Source organism: Biomphalaria glabrata, chromosome 12, assembly GCF_947242115.1.
Source record: "Biomphalaria glabrata chromosome 12, xgBioGlab47.1, whole genome shotgun sequence".
NCBI classification, from domain to species: Eukaryota; Metazoa; Mollusca; class Gastropoda; family Planorbidae; genus Biomphalaria; species Biomphalaria glabrata.
In genome coordinates, this window is record NC_074722.1 from 35,897,909 (window position 1) to 35,918,510 (window position 20,602).

Sequence of the window (20,602 nt, forward strand, 5' to 3'; positions counted from 1 at the left end):
GCAGAACACACAGTGCTACACTCTGGCTGTGCCGTTTGATTGTCTAAGAGCTGAGCCGAAGCCTCTTCGAGCTCTAGGCATGTAAGCCTGCCTGAACAACCGTTCTGTCTGGAAGAGATCCGATTCAATGCCTATTTAAAACATTGCTATTTCCAATGTATCTGGCACTCCGGGCGCATGGACTAGAATGCATGGACTAGAATGCATGGACTAGAATGCATGGCCCAAGGCCGAGTACACCGGGAGTACCTCCGCCATTTTCCTATGTTGTACCAAGCTAACCGTGCAGGACTCGCCATTAGTGTAACAGTCCCTTGAGGAACGGCGCATGGATTATCGACAGGGACGTGGAAGCTCTCTTTCAACTCCGCGCCGTGCAATGGGAAAGCTCTCGCATTTCCTTGGACACTCCCACAGGAGTTTTGTTTTGCTATTCATTTAGCCTAATCAATTCCTCAAATGATCGTTTCCACCCGAGTGCCACGTTGAGGCAGAATAGCGTTATAAGTTATAATTCTCATTGTAAACGTTTACATTAAAAAATACTTCTAGGTGTAAAACTATTGATCTAACATTTATGTATAAAACTAATTTCTAGCCTTTTAAGAAAGTTAGAAACTAGTGCAACTATTTATTTCTACACTTTTTGAGTGCAATCACCATCAGATATTGTTGTCTTTACAGACTCCCAATCCACTCTGCAAGCACTTAACAGCAACACCTCAAACAGCCCAAGAGCCCACTAATTGTGATAATCCACCAGATGATATCAAAATTAAATATCAATATCACACTACAGTGGATCCCTGGACACATTGGCATCATGGGAAATGAAAAGGCGGATAAGCTATCAAAGGCAGGTTCATCTATGGAACAACCAGACAGACCTGTAAGCTACCTCACCCTAAGGTCAATGTTAGTCAACAATCACAAAGAGGAGTGGCTCAACCAATGGGCATCAGGAAACACAGGCAGAGCCATGTACAAAGAAATGACTATGCCTAACAAACTGGACAGTATTAACTTCCTCCCCCGCAAACAACAATCTACAATTTTCCAACTAAGAACAGGACACACACCTCTATTAAATTACCATCTGAACAAAATAAACTCCACACAACTCCCCCTTTGCAGACACTGCGCCCACCACTTTGAAACCGTAAACCACATCCTCTTTGAATGCCCCTCCCTAATCCACCTTAGGCAGACCCTACTTCCACTACAGCCCAACATAACCAACACCCTGTACGGCAGTGCTGAACAACTGAAGAAAACAGCACACTATTTTTTCCTTGGCACAGTCTGCAAAAGAGCTGACAGCTCAGCAGCAATATAGCTGGCTAGAAGAAGAAGACTCTTTCTCGTTTAATTGAAAAGTGAAGCCAACTTTCTGTTATAGAAATTCTTACATAATTTTTAATGAATCAAAACTTCGAGAATGACATCTCTGCTGAACAAACTGACACATGGTCAGACATAACATGTATGCCGCGTCGAAAACTTGAAAATAAAAGAAACAGAATGAGCCTTGAGAAAGTTGAACAATTAGCAGCTGTGTCAACATTTTTTATACGTAACTCTTGGGACTATCCCTATAGACTTAATTGTCATTGTCTCCCCCTTCATTCTTTCTCTTTGCAACACACCAAAATATTTTCTTAATCAAACTCTCTCTCTATCCCCGCTCCCCCAATTCCTGTAATACTACCGCGTTGTGTTATGCAGATAAGTCAAAGTAACACTAAAAAAAAAAAACGAATTGAAATAATACAGGTGAAAAGCCATCAATACAAGTTAGTCGACGCTCATAGCGAATGTCGAGCAAGTAGTTAAATAATAACGAAAGAGCCGTCTATTGTCAGCAAGCTAAATCTCTAACTCAGTAACCAAGGCCGACCTTACTCTAGGGCTGCCAAAGGTCTTTTGTGTTTACTTCCAAAGTCCTAGAGCTTTTTTTTTTTAATTCGTCGCGTCAATGTCTTTTAGTCAAAACTTTCACTTTTTTTATGAAACAAACTTTTCCCGCCAAAAATCCTACTCGTTGCCATAGCAGCAGACAGAATGGGACGATTTTGCAACAATTGTCCCGAGAACGTATAATTGGTCACAATTACAATATGGGAGGCGCTGGGGTAATGCGCCTTGTATCCGAGCCGAGGGGTCCCCGGGTCGAGTCCTGATGGTAACTGGGACTTATTAGGACGACTCTGAGTCCACCCATCTCTAATGTATTACTCGACATTAGATGGGGAAAAGTAAAGGGTTTTGGTCGTTGTGCTGGCCACACGTCATCCTCGTTAACCATAAGCCATTGAAACAGATGACCTTTACATTCCTTGCACCAAAGATGGAACTTCTATTTACTTTACCCTTTACCAATTGTGTTTTGAATGTTGCTATTATAACTATAGCAATTCTAGCCCCTAGTAAGCCGCTAGTAAGTATTTGTGATTAAAAATAGGTGTTCAATGTTTTGAATTTAATTTAAATCTTCGTGTACCGTTGTGGACGTTTTGCTGTAGCTTTTAATCAGTGTTTACAAAATGTGCAAATTATTTTTTTCACTTTGTTCTCATTTGGGCTCCAACTGGTCGTGAGTCATGAGCCCAAGAGTAATGACCCCTCTTCGTGCCATTGTTGCAAAGCCAGCGACTGCGGGCCCCTAATGCCCGTGGGCCCCTAATGCCCGTGGGCCCCGGATCATTGAACCCCTTCGTGCCATGGATGCTACGCCACTGGCTATAGATGGAAAACTGTATGAAGAGCTACGATATTGGAAAGTAGTGGACTACACAACCGAACATTCCAACAGCAAATGATAACACAGAATATTAGAACTTAAAATCATAAAATATTTTCTCAATCGAATGTTAGTATATTTTCAAAACAACAGTCTTCATTTTCGTTGTTTCTCCTATTACAGACCCGGGAGGGGAGACTACTTCTTTTAAATTACGCCTGACCAGGGGAGCTAACCTACTTCATTGGATTACGTCAGACCAGACTATATGCAGTTGATGTGAACTGAACAGCGAAGACTTGGCTCTGATTTGCGTCAGTCAGTGTAATAATTGATAGGTTGTTTTCATTGTTAATGTCAAAATACTGACGAACAAAAGGTTAATTACTTTAGCAAACACCAACGTCCTCGTGTAAGACTATTCCTTGAAACGTCATGATTATTTTAATTTGATCTAGAATATACTGGCAAGATATGTTATTGATAAATTTGCTAAAGATACTAAAATGTTTATTATGTACAGAGCCGGCTTTCCTCATTGCGGGCCCTCAATTCAAAGCTATCAGTCAAATCGACAACATGCAACGAAAGAGACAATGCTTTGTACAGTTGCCTGTGTGTACGAACGCGAAATCCTGGCAATGAAATATTGTTTTACGAAAGGTATTTACCTATGTACATAAAATGTTTTTTTTTTAATATTTTTAAAACGAAATTAATGTGTTTAGCAAAGTATTAGAAGCTAGGACACCATTAAACGTATATTTTATTATAACATATTTTCAAATTCCCATAAATTCCATAAATTTTCCTTTACTTCTAAATCCACCAGATCATAATGTTTAGAAAATTTTCACTTTTCAGACTTTTTGATTTATAGAGTCATCTGTTTCTGTGCCCTACGGATAACGAGGGTGTCGTGTGGCCAGAACAACGATCAAACTCCTTTACTTTCCCCCAAATAATCAAAAAGAGCCGGGTGGAACTAAAAGGCGCCCAAAAATACTGAAATTAAAAATCTCAGTCTTCACCAGGATTCGAACTCTGGAAACCCGTCAAAAAAGCCAAGCGCCTAACCTCTCAGCCACCGCGCCTCCGATTATAACGTTACACTGACCAAATTGTTAAAGCCTTTTAGATATTATTTTAGATACGATTTTCTTTATCATACGTTTATTTAACATAATCTGAGATTTCAATCTAACGAGTTCGTACAAAACATTGTCTGTTTGAGCAGAAACTGTTTTAAAAGCTTTGTTGAATACATTACCTATACACAACACATAACCACCTGCTGCACAGTTGACAAAGGCGTCTTAGGAACACGTGACACAAACGGGGGGAATATTGGGATATGACCAGGGATGTAATTATCTTCGGTTTAAAGCGAGAGTCTGAAATTAATAAGACATGCTACAAGGCAAACTATTTTATACGAAGCAAAGCTGAATAAATGCGTTGTCAAAGTATCATTATTGTTTCATTCACACAAGACAAAAAAAAAGCGTTTTAATATCAGAACAAATGCGTAAGCTTTATGCTCAAACATTTGAGACAAGTGCGGAAATTCCCGCTAATGCCACTGATGTATTGTGCCCTAAAAATCTCTTTTTTTTTTTGTCATTTGGACAGTTTCGTTGATGAAAGGATGTAAGCCAAATATAATTTTAAGATGATTAAATAATTTTGAAAAATTATAACGGTCGTGGCTAATTAGCTATTTCTTTCTTTCCAAAGATGTTCATAAACTGTCAAATATCTAAGAAAACCATTAAAGCCATTTTCAAAATACAAATAAAAATTATTTAAAAAAAATTGATTCGTGCTTTGTTTAGGTACAATAAATAATAGTTTCATCTTGATCCAAGAATGGGTATGAGAGAAATAGCGTGTGGAATTATCAAAGGAAAAAAAGCCAACATATTTAGCCATATCTGTGAATACTTAAGGATTAATTTCGTTTGTTGGTATCAAACAAAATAATTAATTACTAGTAACTGGATGACTAATTGGTTATTGTTTTTTTTTATTGATTCATGTATTGTCTTCACCAACGAATAATTGTGCCAAGTTTCAGTTTGATTAGATATTGGGTGTGGGGCAAATGACGTTTTTCATTTTTTTTTTACCAGACAGACAGTGAGACAGACAGAGTTGATATAAGATTTGTAAAAAAAAAAAGTGACGGCTAATGAAAGAGGAGACGCTTGTGCAAGCTAGATGACAAGAACAAGTAGATTGGGATGCTTATAGAACCGGAAACGGAAACACGTGTGAATATTAAATGGCGAGAAAAATGGATTTAAATGAGTTGGAAAGATATGCTGAAAATCCTTGAACATCTTGCGATTGGATTAACATTTGGTATAATATTAAGCTGATATCAAAAGCCAGGAGATATTTGTTAATAAAATTAAATTTATTTTTATCTTAAAAAAAAAGGATCTCAAGCTTTTATTCAAATTTGTGTTAATTAATATACGCCTTCATGGTTGTTTGAATCAGTTGTCTGGGCGTACATCATAACATATACCCGACAACACAAAGCAAGGGCCAATGTTTGGAGCCAGTGTTTGGAGCACTGTTTGAAGCCAGTGTTAAAAAGCCAGTGTTAGGAGCCCGTGTTACGAACCAGTGTTTGAAGCCAGTGTTACGAACCAGTGTTTGAAGTCAGTGTTTGGAGCCAGTATCTGGAGCCAGTGAGCCAGTATTTGGAACCAATATTAGGAGCCAGTGGTACGAACCAGTGTGACGAACCAGTGTTACGAACCAGTGTTACGAGCCAGTGTTACGAGCCAGTGTTTGGAACCTGTGTTAAAAGCCAGTGTTTGGAGCCAATGTTTAGAGCCAATGTTAGCAGCCCGTGTTACAAACCAGTGTTTGGAGCCATTGTTTGGAGCCAGTGTTATGAGCCATGTTTGGAGCCAATGTTAGGAGCCAGTGTTACAAACCAGTGTTACGAGCCAGTGTTACGAGCCAGTGTTACGAGCCAGTGTTTGTAGCCAATGTTTAGAGCCAATGTTAGGAGCCCGTGTTACGAACCAGTGTTTGAAGCCAGTGTTTGGAGCCATTGTTTGGAGCCAGTGTTTAGAGTCAGTGTTTGGAGCTAGTGTTACGAGCCAGTGTTTGGAACCAGTGTTTGGAGCCAGTGTTTGGAGTCAGTGTTTGGAGCCAGTGTTTAGAGTCAGTGTTTGGAGCAGATTTTACATGTCTGAAGTGTTTTGGCTTAAACACGGTGCAGTGTTAAGTCGCAGCGTTGCTCTATATCGCCATGGCGCTAAGTGCCTATTCTTAGTCATTTAGTCAAGGAGATGATAGTGTTACTTTACTTTATGTATTTACAATAAATGTTTTGTAAAATGTTTTACATAATTCGGATGTTCCTTCAGAGTGGAAGATAATTTACTTCCTAGTCCAAACCTCCCGCAGGACGACGGGGGATGGGAGCGGGCAGGGTTTGAACCCTCGACCGTCGATAAATCCGAACGACAGTCCAGCGCGCAAACCGCACGACCAGGCAGCCATCCTGGTGTTTATAGTGTTTAGTGTAGCTTCTGTAATGTCACTGTAATGTGTTAAGATTTCGTATATATTTAACAGAAGCAAAATATCCAAAAGTTATAAAAGGGAAAGAACCGTTCAATTACTTCAAGATTTAGTTCCCTTTTCTCTATAGAACAGAATTAATTAATTACTAATGGTTAATTAACTCATTGGTTAATTTCTTGATTGATTCATGTGTTGTCATCGACAATGAATAAGTGTGCAAAGTTTCAACTTGATCCGAGAATGGGAAGTTGGAGAACAAGATGTGTAGAAGAATCCTGCCATACAGACGGAGAGAGTTAATATAGGCTCTGTAACAACAACCTTGTTTAGTTAACGCATTGACGTTTGTTCAATGAAGCCAGTCAATGTACTTTGGTAGCGCTGCGATCACGGAGCAGTGGGACTTGCTACTATTACTGAGGTATACATAATTGACCAGGAAACTCCGGTTCAAGTCGGTTTTATTGTTTTCTTAATGAGTCTGAAATTAGATGGACAGAAAGAGAGTGAGAAAATGAGAGAGTTGAATAGAGCAATGGAGAGAGAGAGAGAGAGAGAGAGAAGGATAAAGAGAGATTGAGAAAAAGAGAGAAAGAGTTGAAACGAGCGAGAGAGAGAAAAAGAAGAGAAAAGATGAAGAGAGATGGAGAGAATGATATATAGAGAGGCGGAGAGATGGAAAGAGAGATGGAAAGAGAGATGGAAAGAGAGATGGAAAGAGAGATAGCGAAGAGAGAGACAGAGATGAAGAGCGAAAGATGATGAGAGAACGAGAGAAAGAGGGGGAGTGAAAGAGAGGGAAAAGGGGAGAAAATGAAAAAGAGAGAGAACGAGACAGAAAGAGAGAGAAAAAAGAGAGAAAGAGAGAGAGAGAACGAGAGAGAAAGAGAACGAGAGAGAAAAAAGAGAGAAAGAGGGAGAGTGAAAGAGAAAGAGAAAGAAAGAAAGAGAGAGAGAAAAATGATAGAAAGAGAGAGAACGAAAGAGAAAGAGAGAAAGAGAGAGAGAGAGAGAAAAGAGAGAAAGAGAGACCGAAAACGCGGACAGACAGAAACGACGTGAAACTGAAACTGAAATGAAACGAAAATTGCCGTGTTTTTAGCTTTGCGTTTGTTCTGAGACTTCAACCGGTAATAGTAGCCATGTTCTGGTCCGGACATACGAACCGGTAAGAATGTATTGACTTGAATAATTGAGCAGAAAATATTAAAACAAAAAATATATCATAATTTAATGACATTTCAAACATATAGGAAAAAAAAGGTTATTATTGGTAAATGGTCGGATGGACACACTATCAGAATGAATTTTTTTCAAACTGACTTAATTCCTTGTCCATGCTGGACAGCAGGTGATAGCTGAGGCAGGGTCAAATCCTAGACCATAACACCAGCAGTTCGGAGAGCATACCACAAGAACAGGCATCCATGTACCCTAATGACGAAGCCGCTAATAAACTATCATTGAAATCTAGGCCACAATTTAATAATACATGATTAACTCTTTCTTCCCGTAATTATTTACCACATTCTGGTGGAATCAACGCTGGTATCGTCAGTTAGGAGACAAAGAGTTAATTAAGTATTGCCTCCTTCAGTCGCGAAACGACTCTGGAACATCTCAAGGAAATGAGAGGAATGCCTGGGCATTAGCTGTAGTCGGAAAGATGTCGCCCACATAGCAGTTCCCATCTCTCCACGCCGCTGATGTATCCAAAGGAATGGCAAGTGCCGATACAGTTTGGGATCAGCGGCGTAGCAGGCTCTACCAGGATATAGTGCTGTGTGCTGTTAGCTGCAAAACGGTCGCCGACTAATGATTCTTTTCCTTAGCGCTGACTCTCAAAGACTTTCCCAGTCCAACGTCTGGCCTTCACGCGCAGCTCAGATATTGGGTCCCGGCGAAACTGTTATTACTAACAGGAGATGGGGCACAGGCTAGTTATTGGCCCCATAAACCAGTAAGTTTTGGGCAGGAAGGACTCGTTAGGCTACCCGCCTAGGAAAAGGAAAACTCTTGATTTCAAACTTCTGATGCGTAGCAGCTAGACCCAAACATGGGAAACGATAAACTATATACGAACAAACTTTCATTATCTTCGGTTACTATAAATCTGTGATACCTAAACTACGGCCCGATGGACATATCCGGCCCCCAAAACGGGACTATCCCCCCCCTCGAAATTTCTACTTAATTTTCACAATAAAGCCGTCAAGTGTTAGAAATTTTTAGCTGCTACTGCTAGAAGTCAAACATATGTGTGCAATTATACGTACAAATATATATTTAAAAAACAAGTAAAATATTTTTCAAAAAAATAATTTTAAAATAATCAAAGATTATAAAAGGGAAAGAACTTCACATTTACAGCAATATATCCCACTGCTGTAAGATTGACTTCCGTTTTTCATAGCAAACAAAGTTAATTAATTATAAATAATGCAATTATTAATTGTTAATTTTTTTTTATTGATTCGTGCTTTGAATGAATAATTGCGCAAGTTTCAACTTGATCCGAGAGTCCGGGAAGTGGGAGATAAACGTGTACAGAATGTGTACCAGACAGACAGACAGACAGACATGCCGAGTGAGTTGAATAAGCTTTAAATTAAAAATAAATAATTAGTAGACCTGATCAATTTGTCTATTAGTTAAAACTATAATAGAGGCGGACATAAAGAAAATAGTATGTTATAGTAGTCTGTAGATAGTCACAACAATACCGACATACTTTTAGTCTAATTTTAATAAGTAGTTGGAAAAATGGTTTTAAAATGTAAGATTAGAATAAAAATCACTTACCTAAATAAAAACAATCCAATAAGGAAGTACTAAGTAGGAAACTAAATTGAAATTCACACAATAAACAAAAACACACACACTTCAAAGAAGACAAGTCAGCACTTTGTTAAATAAGTTGCTCTCTTGAGAACTGTAAAACTCCTCGCCAGATCTAACTCGGGGCTAGATGGGACTCAAAACAAACGTAAAATAACGCGGAACCGAACGAGGGGTGAAAAACACTTGAGGGACCGAACCACTGAAACAGCAGCGACACTTTAGTGTCTTGGTTTCTTTAGTAAACGACAACTAGAACGTCCCCGATTAGTTCGGTCTTAGTGTCGACGTAGATCCTAGCGCTCGACCCGAAAGACAACGATCGCAGTTCGCGTGAATTAGACGGGAGGAGGGGGAGGAGAGGGAGAGGAGGAGAGAATGGATCGTGAGAAGTAGCGGCGAGTATGAAATGTTTGATCAACTCTCTTCTCAATATATCTCTCTCTCTCACTAGTGTGAGAGTGTCTGACAGTGTGTGTACGTGTTTGATCGACCAGTCGTAAAAACAATCGGGAAAACATGGCGGCGTCAATTAAAAATACCGTCACGGCGACATGTTGGAAACAGTTACGTGTTTATGTTGAGAGTGTAAATAGCAGGGGGATTACAATAATCCAAATGGGAGAACGACATTGTGTGTGTGTGTGTGTGTGTGCGTTACAGAAAGAGACAGAGAGAATGAGACAGATGAATAAAAAGAGAGACTGAGAGATGAATTGAGAGAAAGGGAGATAAGTAGGTGTAAAAAATAGATAGATGGATGGATGGATGGATGGACAGACGGACAGACGGACAGAAAGACAGACACGGACGGACTGACGGACTGACGGACTGAAGGACAGACAGACAGACAGACAGACAGACAGATAGATAGATAGATAGATAGATAGATAGATAGATAGATAGATAGATAGATAGATAGATAGATAGAAAAGATTAATAATTTTAAAAAGTAAGCCGAAATGAACGACTTGCCTTCAGTGACTAACATTTTAAAATATTACATCATAATTAATACATATATAAAATACAACTATAAAACATCTACTTTGGCTGAATGGTTTATTATTTTGATTCGGAATCATAATCCAATGTAATGGGTGCTACAGACATTGTGCGAACATGAGCTCCCTTCAGGAGCGTAGCTAGAAATTTACCATCATCTGGAGGCCCCGGGGGGTGGCTTAACCTCTTTTTTGCGTAATATTTAATTTTTTAAAAGTAAAAAACGCTCAAGTGAGGGCCCGGGGGAGGTTAAAATTTTCCCCCTCCTCCTCCCCCCCTAGCTACGCCACTGCCTCCCTTCCACCGGCCTGAATGAACAGTGTACACCTCGCATACGCCAGGCCAAGCAAAGCTGTCAAACTATAGAGCAGTGTCTCTATTGTGTCCATACCGGCATTCGCAAGGACATCGCTATTTGTGGTGTGGACTTGCCACCCTGAACCCATGAAGAGATTGCAAGCTAATAAGATGAGTTGGAGTAATAAAGCTAAAATTTAAATCTTTCAACCACCTGAGTTTCTATATGAAAAGAAAATGGAATATCACAATATTGAAAAATTAAATGAAAAACAGACTTGATATGACAATCTTTGAACGCTAATGAAAAAAACTAATCTAATATTAACTATTCCCAGCACTAAACCAGTTTAATTTAGTTCTGAAATTTTTTATATCAAATTATAAATTTAAAAAAAAAAAATTACCTTTAAAATAATCTTTCCGAAAAAAAGAACACTTTTTGAACCCGTGACATCCTCATTGCCAAGCAAGTGTGCTATCGTTAGCATAAATAATGTCAAAGTATTCGTAGTGTTTAGCACCTGTTATAGTCCGGAAAAAAATAATTGAAAAAGAAAATAAAATACAACTTCTTTAGCTAAGAACACAAATGTTGCATTATTGTTCCGGTAAATACCGACTGCTTTAACGATGTCAAACTGAATGAATCGGTAGCGATACTTTTAACCTTAGGAATGAACAAATGGTGGGCGTGTTTTTTATGGTTAAAGGCGATACTTCTAACCTTAGGAATGAACAAAGGGTGGGTGTTTTTTTATGGTTAGAGGTGGAGGAGGGCTCGTCATCCGTCAATGAACTGGTCATTTAGTTGTTCTTAGTTATGTAAATGGCCTTTCATTAGTCCACTTCTCCAACCCCCCTTTTTTTTTTTGTCATCCATGTCTCGAGCGAGCAATTTGATCGCTTCCTGTTTCAGCATATTCAAGTGAATTATTGACACAGCTTGTCAAGAAACATCCACAAAACACGGAAGTGTCAGAATTACATTTTTTACTGCATTTCTTTACCGCTAATACTGTTTCACAGAATTTATGATAATTTAAACTGTATATTTGTTACTTTTAAACTCTGTCTTAAAATATTTTCACTATTTATAGTCAGTAGCGTGGGTGGGGTGGGGAGAGGGGTCCAAATTTGAAAATCCCCCCCGGGCCCCCACCTGAGCCCCCCCCCCACCCAAATGAGTATCCGAAATTAGTTTTTCCATTAAATATTATGCCATTATCTCATGTCATGATGTCCAATGTCAAAATACAGGTGTCCCTAAACAGGACAATGAACCCCCCCCGCCCCTAAATTCCTAGCTACGCCACTGTTTGCACTAACAGGGTTAAAATAGCAGTAATATGTTCCTTATTTACGCCTAGATTTTATAGATTCCGTTTACACTCCTGAAGCATTCAAGTTCAGTTGGAGAGACAAAGAAGAGAAAGCAATATGATGAAATGTGGCAGCGCTACAATGGAAACTAAAGAAAAACGGGGAAAAAAAATCAAATGATGATTGGGACAGACCTTAAAACAGACAAACTAAACAAAGTCAAGGACGCCATACTGAAATATCCCTGTTAATAACTTAAACAATATAAACAATACAAACTACTTTGTGCCCAGATGTTGCTATATAGGGATTCGCTCACATGTATGAAAATCTCCAATGAAATCTACACAAAATATTTTAATTTAATATCAAGTTGTAGTCTATATTTTACAAAATCTTTATATAGACATTTACTTATTATTAGAGGAAGCAAGTTAATAATAATAATTATTATTATGTTAGAAATGAACGAGTAGTCATTCTCTGGCGCTGCCACGGTCGAGTTTCGCTAAAGAGAAACAAAATTCATCGTAGTCCCTTTAACAGTTTTCCACTGAGGAATTTTCTGGTGATGTGGCAGGTCTGCAGCAGTACCGCCCTCTGGCAGGCAACGAAGATGTTCCTAGGAATGTTAAGGGCCTTGAAGCTGTCTGTGAGGTCAGTTGTTATTATTATTATTATTATAATCTTTATTGTCGGTAAGGAAATTTGTCTTACAATATGTGCATTACACCAAACAAAAAACATTATAACTATAAGAAACCAAAGTGTACATTCACACCAGACTCACTGATAATTTACATGTGACAAAGTTTATACCAGATTGTTCTTATTTAATGATTTGATTGCCAGGGGAGCAAAAGAGTGTTTGTGTCTGTTTGTCTTTGCTATCGGTGTCTTGTATCTCTTTTGTGATGGTAAAATCAAAAAATCCTGACCCAAAGGGTGATTTTTTTTTCCTATAATCTTTTTAGCTTTTTTATGGATGTTTGTCTCAAATAGCTGCCCAAATGGGGTTTGTTTTTTTACCAATGACTTTACCAGCAGCATTTAGGATTCTATGAAGTTTATTTTAATTTTTAATGCTCAGTTTTCCATACCAGGCAGTGATATTAAAACTTAAAATATTCCAAATGTGAGCGTGATAAAACATAGCTAAGGCCTTTTCGCTAACATTAAACGATTACTTTCAGACTTTGCGATCTACAGGGCAAATGAGGTAAAGGTCATCCGTTTCTGTGGCCCACGGTTAACGGGGGTGTCATGTGGCCAGCACAACGACCAACCGCTTTTACTTTTCCCTGACTTATGTCAGATACCCATTAGAGATGGATGGACTCAGAGGCGCCCAAAGATCCCGAAATTAAAAATCCCAGTCTTCACCAGGATTCGAACCCGGGACCCCCAGTACAGAAGCCAAGCACTGTACTTTACTTACTTATGATTAGTGTAAAGGAGGCCACTCCCCAAGAAAGGCGACATAGTTTTCTTTTATTTGAAGTTTATTTGTAAGTCTACAAAGGGCTGCAATTATCTCCCTCAAAAGTGCTATTTTAACATTGGGAGAAGGGGCGGAAGCGTCTAAAGAAATACCTACATAAGATCTAGAGAATGCCCCTTTTGTTTTCAACCGTAAAGCGATGGTGATAAATAATCTCTTGTATCCCTTCACAACAGTAGCCTTTTTCTTAGGATATTGCACTCGAGATGTTTAAAATAAGAGACCTTTCAAGAGCATCATAGAAAATCCATTACAATTGACCTGAGATGAACTCCTATTGAGCAATCAGAGCAGGAAGGACTCAATCCTCCCGTAGTGCTCTGGCAAGAAACTGGGCCGTACGTCGTAATGCCTCGTAGCTACCATACAAGTCGAGTGACTGCTCAGATAGGTCCCCCCTTAGCTCGCGGAGCTGGGGACACTCGTACAAGACGTGCGACACTGTTTCGACGCTCTCTCCACAGTGACGGCATCGGGAGTCATAGTTCGGGCGGAACAGGGCAAAAGTATGCCCCAATAGGGCAATAAGTTCCGCCCTACACTGTGCATTGATTGCTTGTTCATTACAATAGACAGAATGGGCCATTCTAAATATGACATCTTTGAAATGTTCACATCTATATAACAAGACACAATCACAACGTTCTGACAGACAGCAAACACAAACACAAGAGGGAGATCGTGCCATATTTACACTAGAGAATACAAGGTCATAGTAAATAGATGTCCCGTTCTAATAGACAAGAATTCGTTTTAGTGAGTGCAATAATACAGTGGAGAGAGGACATTTTAAGCTCTAAGAAAGAGGACATTTTAGGCTATATAAAAGAGGACAATGTAGGCTACATGAAAGAGCACATTTTAGGCTACAAGACAGAGGACAATTTAGGCTTTATAAAAAGGACATTTAGGTCACATGAAAGAGAACATTTAGGCTAGAGGCTAGATGAAAAAGGACATTTTAGGCTAGACGGAAGAGGACATTTTAGGCTAGATGGAAGAGGACATTTTAGGCTAGATGGAAGAGGACATATTTGGCTACATAAAATAGGCCCAAATAATAGGGCATTCAGGTTACATGACATTTTAGACTATATGAAAGAGGATTTTTTTGGCTACATGAAAGAGGCCATTTTAGGCTACATGAAATAGGACATTTTAGGCTACATGAAATAGGACATTTTTAGGCTACATGAAATAGGACATTTTAGGCTACATGAAATATGACATTTTAGGCTAGATGAAATAGGCCATTTAAGGCTACATGAAATAGGCCATTTTAGGCTACATGAAATAGGCCATTTTAGGCTACATGAAATAGGCCATTTTAGGCTACATGGGATAGGCCATTTTAGGCTATATGAAATAGGACATTTTAGGCTACATGCAAGAGGACAATATAGACTACATGAAAGAGGACATTTCAGGCTACATGGAATAGGACATTTAAGGCAACATGGAACAGAATATTTTAGGCTTTACGATACGGTACATTTTTTTGGCTACATGAAAGAGGATATTTTAGGCTTCATTGTAGAGGACATTTAGGCTACATGAAAGAGGACCTTGTACGATACATTTTTGGCTAGATAAAAGAAAACATTTCAGGCTACAATGAAGAGAACAATTTAGGCTACATGGAACAGAAAGCTCGCAAATCCAAATGAAAGACTTCTAAAACAGTAATTCGCAAATCGCTCCAGCTAAAAAAAAAATAAAGTAACACCCAACAAAGAACATTTGGTCAGTATGAAGTATATTCTAATAGCAAACGATAATCTCAATCAGACAGCGCAGAGAACTATCACTGAACTATATAAAAAAAAAAGACATTGAGTGAAGTCCTCAAAGTTCAAAGCTACAACTTACACGGTGACTCAATGTGCTCCTGTACACTATGCTGCTTAAAGCTAGACGGCGCGGAGGGGGCGGTTAGAGCTCTTGTGAAATTTTTGTCAAGTGGTGGTCTTCGGTCCTCATAAGCTGTGACCCGAGGTCAAAGTCGAGTGAGGACCCGAGGTCTAGTGAAGTGTTTAATTACTTGAGTGACCTCAACACCAAGTTTTATTGCTCTGCCATCTTATAGTGTTCTTTAAATATGCTTTTATCAGGGCTGGTTTTAGGCCACTGCAACCTATGCGGTCGCAGTGGGTCCCGCGCTTTCATAGGCCCCGCGCTATCAGTTTCGCATAGGGCCCCGCAATTGTTAGGACCGGCCCTGGCTTTTATTCTTTTATCCTATTATTACGTAAGCTTCCAACTAGCATCCCATCAGATCGCAATAGCGTACTTTCAGTGTAGTCTGTAGTGAACAAGTAACGCAGTGTCAGACACCGACTTTATATCAGAGAAGTTTTATTGTTACAATTTTTTGTACAATCCTCAAACAACGACTGTTTGTAAAATGTTTTACATGTTTTGAATGTTCCTTCAGAGTTGAAGATAATCTATTTCCTAGTCCAAACCTCACTCAGGACGACGGGGGATGGGAGCGGATAGGGTATGAACCAGGGGCTTTCGGGAAGTTGGAATGACAGTCCATCGTGCATTCCGCACAACCAGGCAGCCATCCCGGTTTGATCATGTCCACCGGAAGCGCTTGGCTTCCTAAACGAGTGGTCCACGGTTAGAATTCTGGTGGAAACTGGATTTTGTTTTTTAATTCGGGATATTTATGACGCCTTTGAGTTTTCTCAGTTCTAATGGGTACCTAACATTTGTTGGGGAAAAGTAAAGGTGATAGGCCGTTGCGATGGCCTCTCGTTGGGGACCTTTTGTTAGCCGTGGGCCACAGAAACAGATGACCTTTAACTCATTTGCCCCAAAGATCGCAAGGTCTGAAATGGGAACTTTTTTCTCAATTGCAGACGATCACTTAAATGCAGCTTTTGCCATTTTTTTTTCTGACAGCCGTGAAGAAATCAGGAAATTATTATCAACTAATATGAATTTTACAGTTAGACAGTCTTTTACTATTATCCTTAACTATTTTAATCAAGATAGTCTACAACTCAACATGCGAAACCACCTTACAGTAAGACCCTCATTTTTTTTTTCGATCACCATTTTAATAAACAATTAACAAATGCTCCTTCTTCCCTAGTGCTATTAGAGCATGGAATGGGTTGCCTGAGCTAGCCAGGAAAACCAGTGACTTGGCAGAATTTAGGTCATTGGTTAATATGCATGACTGAATGCATGACGCGTAGGACGTAATCATCTTCTTTTTTGAAGTAACGTCTGTATTATATAATAATAATTCCAGCCACGTGTTTCCTGTCCTTAAGCCCCCGCCTATTGCATCATTTCCTGAACACACATACATCCCATAACTCTATTAAAGAAGAGTTCTTCCTCTCGTTGGGGACCGTTCGTTTCACATGTGCACACAGACAAGGGAACATCCGCCAGCTGCCTTTGCTTTCCCTAACACATGCCGTGCACTCAGTGGAATCTGTGTGGACCCTGGTTACACCGTCACAACAGAAGCGAGGAACCTCTTCTCCCACAGGATTTGAACTTTAACCTTTGCTGCTAAAGAACATTGTTATTAAAGAATTTGAAAAGTTACAATGTTGATTTGAAAGCTGGTGAATTGAAGAATTGCTACACTTGTACACAGAAAAGCAGACTAATAAGTAGGTAAATTAATAAAATGGTAAACAAACTGGTAGATTGGTTAACTAATAATATAGTACCCCTAGAACATTAAAAACAAAATTTACCACAGTTTGTTTCATAACTGAATGTGTCAGCAGGTAACTGGTGAAAGTGATAAAAAGAAAGGTGGCTTGGACCTTGACGTCTTTCAAACAATTCATGTTTCTAATTTGGTCTAGCGGGTCTGACTATTAAACTGAACTTTTAGCAAACATTAATATTGGTAAACGTACCAGGAAACATATTGACATGCAATTGTTCAATTACGTGAAAAAAACCCTTTTTTTTTAACCCTTAAAGTGCTGAGCTGTTTTACAATGAGTGTAACAAAATGGAATTACAATTCTGATGTTTAGAGGCTAACCTACCACACGCGTTTTAAGGGTTAATAAATGAATGGATCAAAGACAAGCGAAATATAAGAAATACTATAAAAACAACAGCAATAAAGCTTATCAACAAATTGAGAGAACGGAAGATTTACATACAAAACATCAATACTGTAAGATTAATTTCCCTTTTTCTATACTAAAAAGTAAAAAAAGTTCCCTTTCAGACCTTGTGGTCTACAGGGCAGATGATTTCAATGTCATCTGTTTCTGTAGCCTACGGTTAACAAGGGTGTCATGAGGCCAGCACAACGACCAACCGCCTTTACTTTTCCCTAACTAATGTCAGGTACCCATTAGAGCTGGGTGGACTCAGAGGCGCCCCAAGATCCCGAAATTAAAAATCCCAGTCTTCCCCAGGATTCGAACCCCGGTCCCTGGTTCGGAAGCCAAGCGCCTTACCGCTCAGCCACCGTGCCTCCTTACTTATGATTAGTGTAAAATACCCAGAGCCCACACCCAAAAGGAGACCACTCCTCAAGAAAGGCGAAACAGTTTTCTTTTATTTGAAGTTTATTTGTTTATTTTCTATTCTAAACAACCATAAATTTATTTATTAATTTGTTAATTTTATTTTTTTATTCATATTTCCTTAGTTGACAATGAACAATTGTGCAAAGTTTTAACTTGATCAAAGAATGCGACGTTGGAGAAGTATGGTTGGCAAAATTTGTACGAGACGGACAGACAGACAGACGGAGTGAGTTGATATAAGCTTTGTCAAAAATTATTCAAGTTTGGAAATGTCAGGTCAGCCGCACTGATTGCCATCACTTGCAAGGCGAATGTTTTTTTTTTGTTTTTTTTTTAAATTCAATTGTTGGTTTATCAAAATAGCACGATTTAAAAAATTATATGGAATATTGATGCAACACTATATAAATATTGAAGGTGCTAAGCTAAAACAAAGATTGTTATGATAATATGGCCCCTATAAATTAGGAAACCTCTAGTGTAAGTCTATCTAATTACTTTTTAATTAAGATTCTAAGCTTCTTTTGTTTTTACCGATATTAATTTTATAGAAAATGTTGGACCAGTTTTAAGTTTCACTTTAACATCGACACTGTTGAATGTCGCTGTGAATAGACTGTCGACTCATAGAAAGAACCAGAACTCTTGTATATAGTTTAGTTTTCTGTCAGTTTTTCAAGCTATCAAAGAAATTCATTTGTTAACATTTTGATAGATTGTTTGTTTTGACTTTTGTTTCGGTATTTGAACAAAAATATTTCAAACATCAAACGCGTTGAAAACTGTTTTCAATTTACGGGCACATGCACGTGTCCGCCATCTTGAGCGCCAGGTCTTAGAAATTCTATAACTTGTTTTTTAGTGGCCTACTCCCGCATGTAAATGCAGATTTTTTTTTTTTTTTTATTGTATGGAAGACATAAGCAGACGACTAATTTAAATCGACAGTTGAGGTTTCGTTCGTGTCAGAATGTGCCAATAAGGTAGGCTACAGACTTACTTCGACTTAGATCAGGGGTTCTCAACCTGTGGGTCGGGACCCCCTTGGGGGGGGGGGTCGATTGACGATTTGCCAGGGGTCGCCTAAGACCATCGAAAAAAAAATTATTGTTTTTGTCTATTCTTCTATTGCTGTATGTGTGAGTGTGGGGGGGGGGGGGGGGGTCGCGGCAGAGTGGGGGGTTGTAAAAAGGGGTCGCCGAGCTTGAAAGGTTGAGAACCGCTGACTTAGATACTTCCGCACCGTTCGGCACATTGGGGCGGCAAGCTGTCTCCACAAAGATCTGTCAATGGCAATGTCTGAAGCCTCTTCCCACCTGGTGTCCACTGCTCTGAGGTCCTCCATGAAAGTGTGGCGCCAAGTTATACGAGGACGTCCCTGTTTGCACTTCCCTCATATTGGCCTCCATGTCATCGCAACATTTTTTTTTTATGCGTAGTTCATTTTGCCGAAGAACATGCCCCGCAAACCTCATGCGACGCTCTGTCACAACCTTACTAAGGGGTCGACTCCCAGTTCGGCATAGGATTTTCTTGTTTGAGACCCGATCTGTGTAACTGATTCTTAAAATTCGTCTTATCTATTTTTGTTGAGCCACAGATAAGTCTGCTAACCTAAGTGACCTTGACCTTCTCTACTCTTAATTAATCTTCGGAGTCCCAAGACAATTTTCTTTTTATTATTATTGTGGAAGCAAGGAGAGTGGCCGGCATGAAGGAACGCAGAGCGAACAGAAGACTGTGAGCAGAAATAAGCCAACTAGCCCATACCATTTGTGTCGCCGAGGTTTTTTAAAGCGAGGATTGGACTTCATAGCCATCTACGACCTCATAGGAAATCAGAAATGTGCTCATCTTTGACCACGAAGGAGTTGTATTAATACACATTACTACCCCGATATGACCCTCGGCCCTCGGGACTTAGTTTGGGTATTACTGATTTCTTGTATTGAATTGAGATCGATGTCAAACACGAAGAATGTTCCTTTCACATTTTAATAAATATATTTGCCACGACAATAAATGTCAAGTGGCGGGGGGGGGGGGGCAACTTTCTATTTGTCTTTTATATGAAAGAAAGAAAAGCATGTTCGAAATTTACAATTTTATAACAAAAGATAAACCAACGACTCATAATTCTCTCCTCTACATAGTTTTTCTCTCTCCTTCCTTCTTTTTCTCTTTCTTTCCTTCTTTTTCTCTTTCTTTCCTTCTTTTCTCTTTCTTTTTCTCTCTTTTTCCTTCTTTTTCTCCTTCTTTTTCTCTCTCTTTCCTTCTTTTTCTCTCTCTCTTTCCTTCTTTTTCTCTCTCTTTCCTTCTTTTTCTCTCTCTCTTTCCTTCTTTTTTTCTCTCTTTCCTTCTTTTTCTTTCTTTCCTTCTTTTCTCTTTCTTTTTCTCTCTCTTTCCTTCTTTTTCTCTCTCTTTCCTTCTTTTTCTCTCTCTTTCCTTCTTTTTCTCTCTCTCTTTCCTTCTTTTTCTCTCTCTCTCTTTCCTTCTTTTTCTCTCTCCTTCCTTCTTTTTCTCTTTCTTTCCTTCTTTTTCTCTTTCTTTCCTTCTTTTCTCTTTCTTTTTCTCTCTTTTTCCTTCTTTTTTTCCTTCTTTTCTCTCTTTCCTTCTTTTTCTCTTTCTTTCCTTCTTTTCTCTTTCTTTTTCTCTCTCTTTCCTTCTTTTTCTCCTTCTTTTTCTCTCTCTTTCCTTCTTTTTCCCCTTCTTTTTCTCTCTCTTTCCTTCTTTTTCTCCTTCTTTTTCTCTCTCTTTCCTTCTTTACTCTTTCTTTTTGTCTCTCTTTCCTTCTTTTTCTATTTCTTTTTCTTCCCTCTGTTTCTC

General features: G+C 39.0%; 1 protein-coding gene across 1 annotated transcript in view; it reads right to left on the reverse strand.

Annotated features, from left to right (window-relative positions):
• Positions 1–9,441, reverse strand: part of LOC106066866 (cGMP-gated cation channel alpha-1-like) — a 168,512-nt gene extending 159,071 nt beyond the window's left edge. The window contains exon 1 of the mRNA XM_056006317.1: positions 9,092–9,441. The gene's annotated coding sequence lies outside the window, so the exon portion shown is untranslated. The remainder of the gene's footprint in view (positions 1–9,091) is intronic.
• Between the last annotated feature and the right edge of the window lie 11,161 nt (positions 9,442–20,602).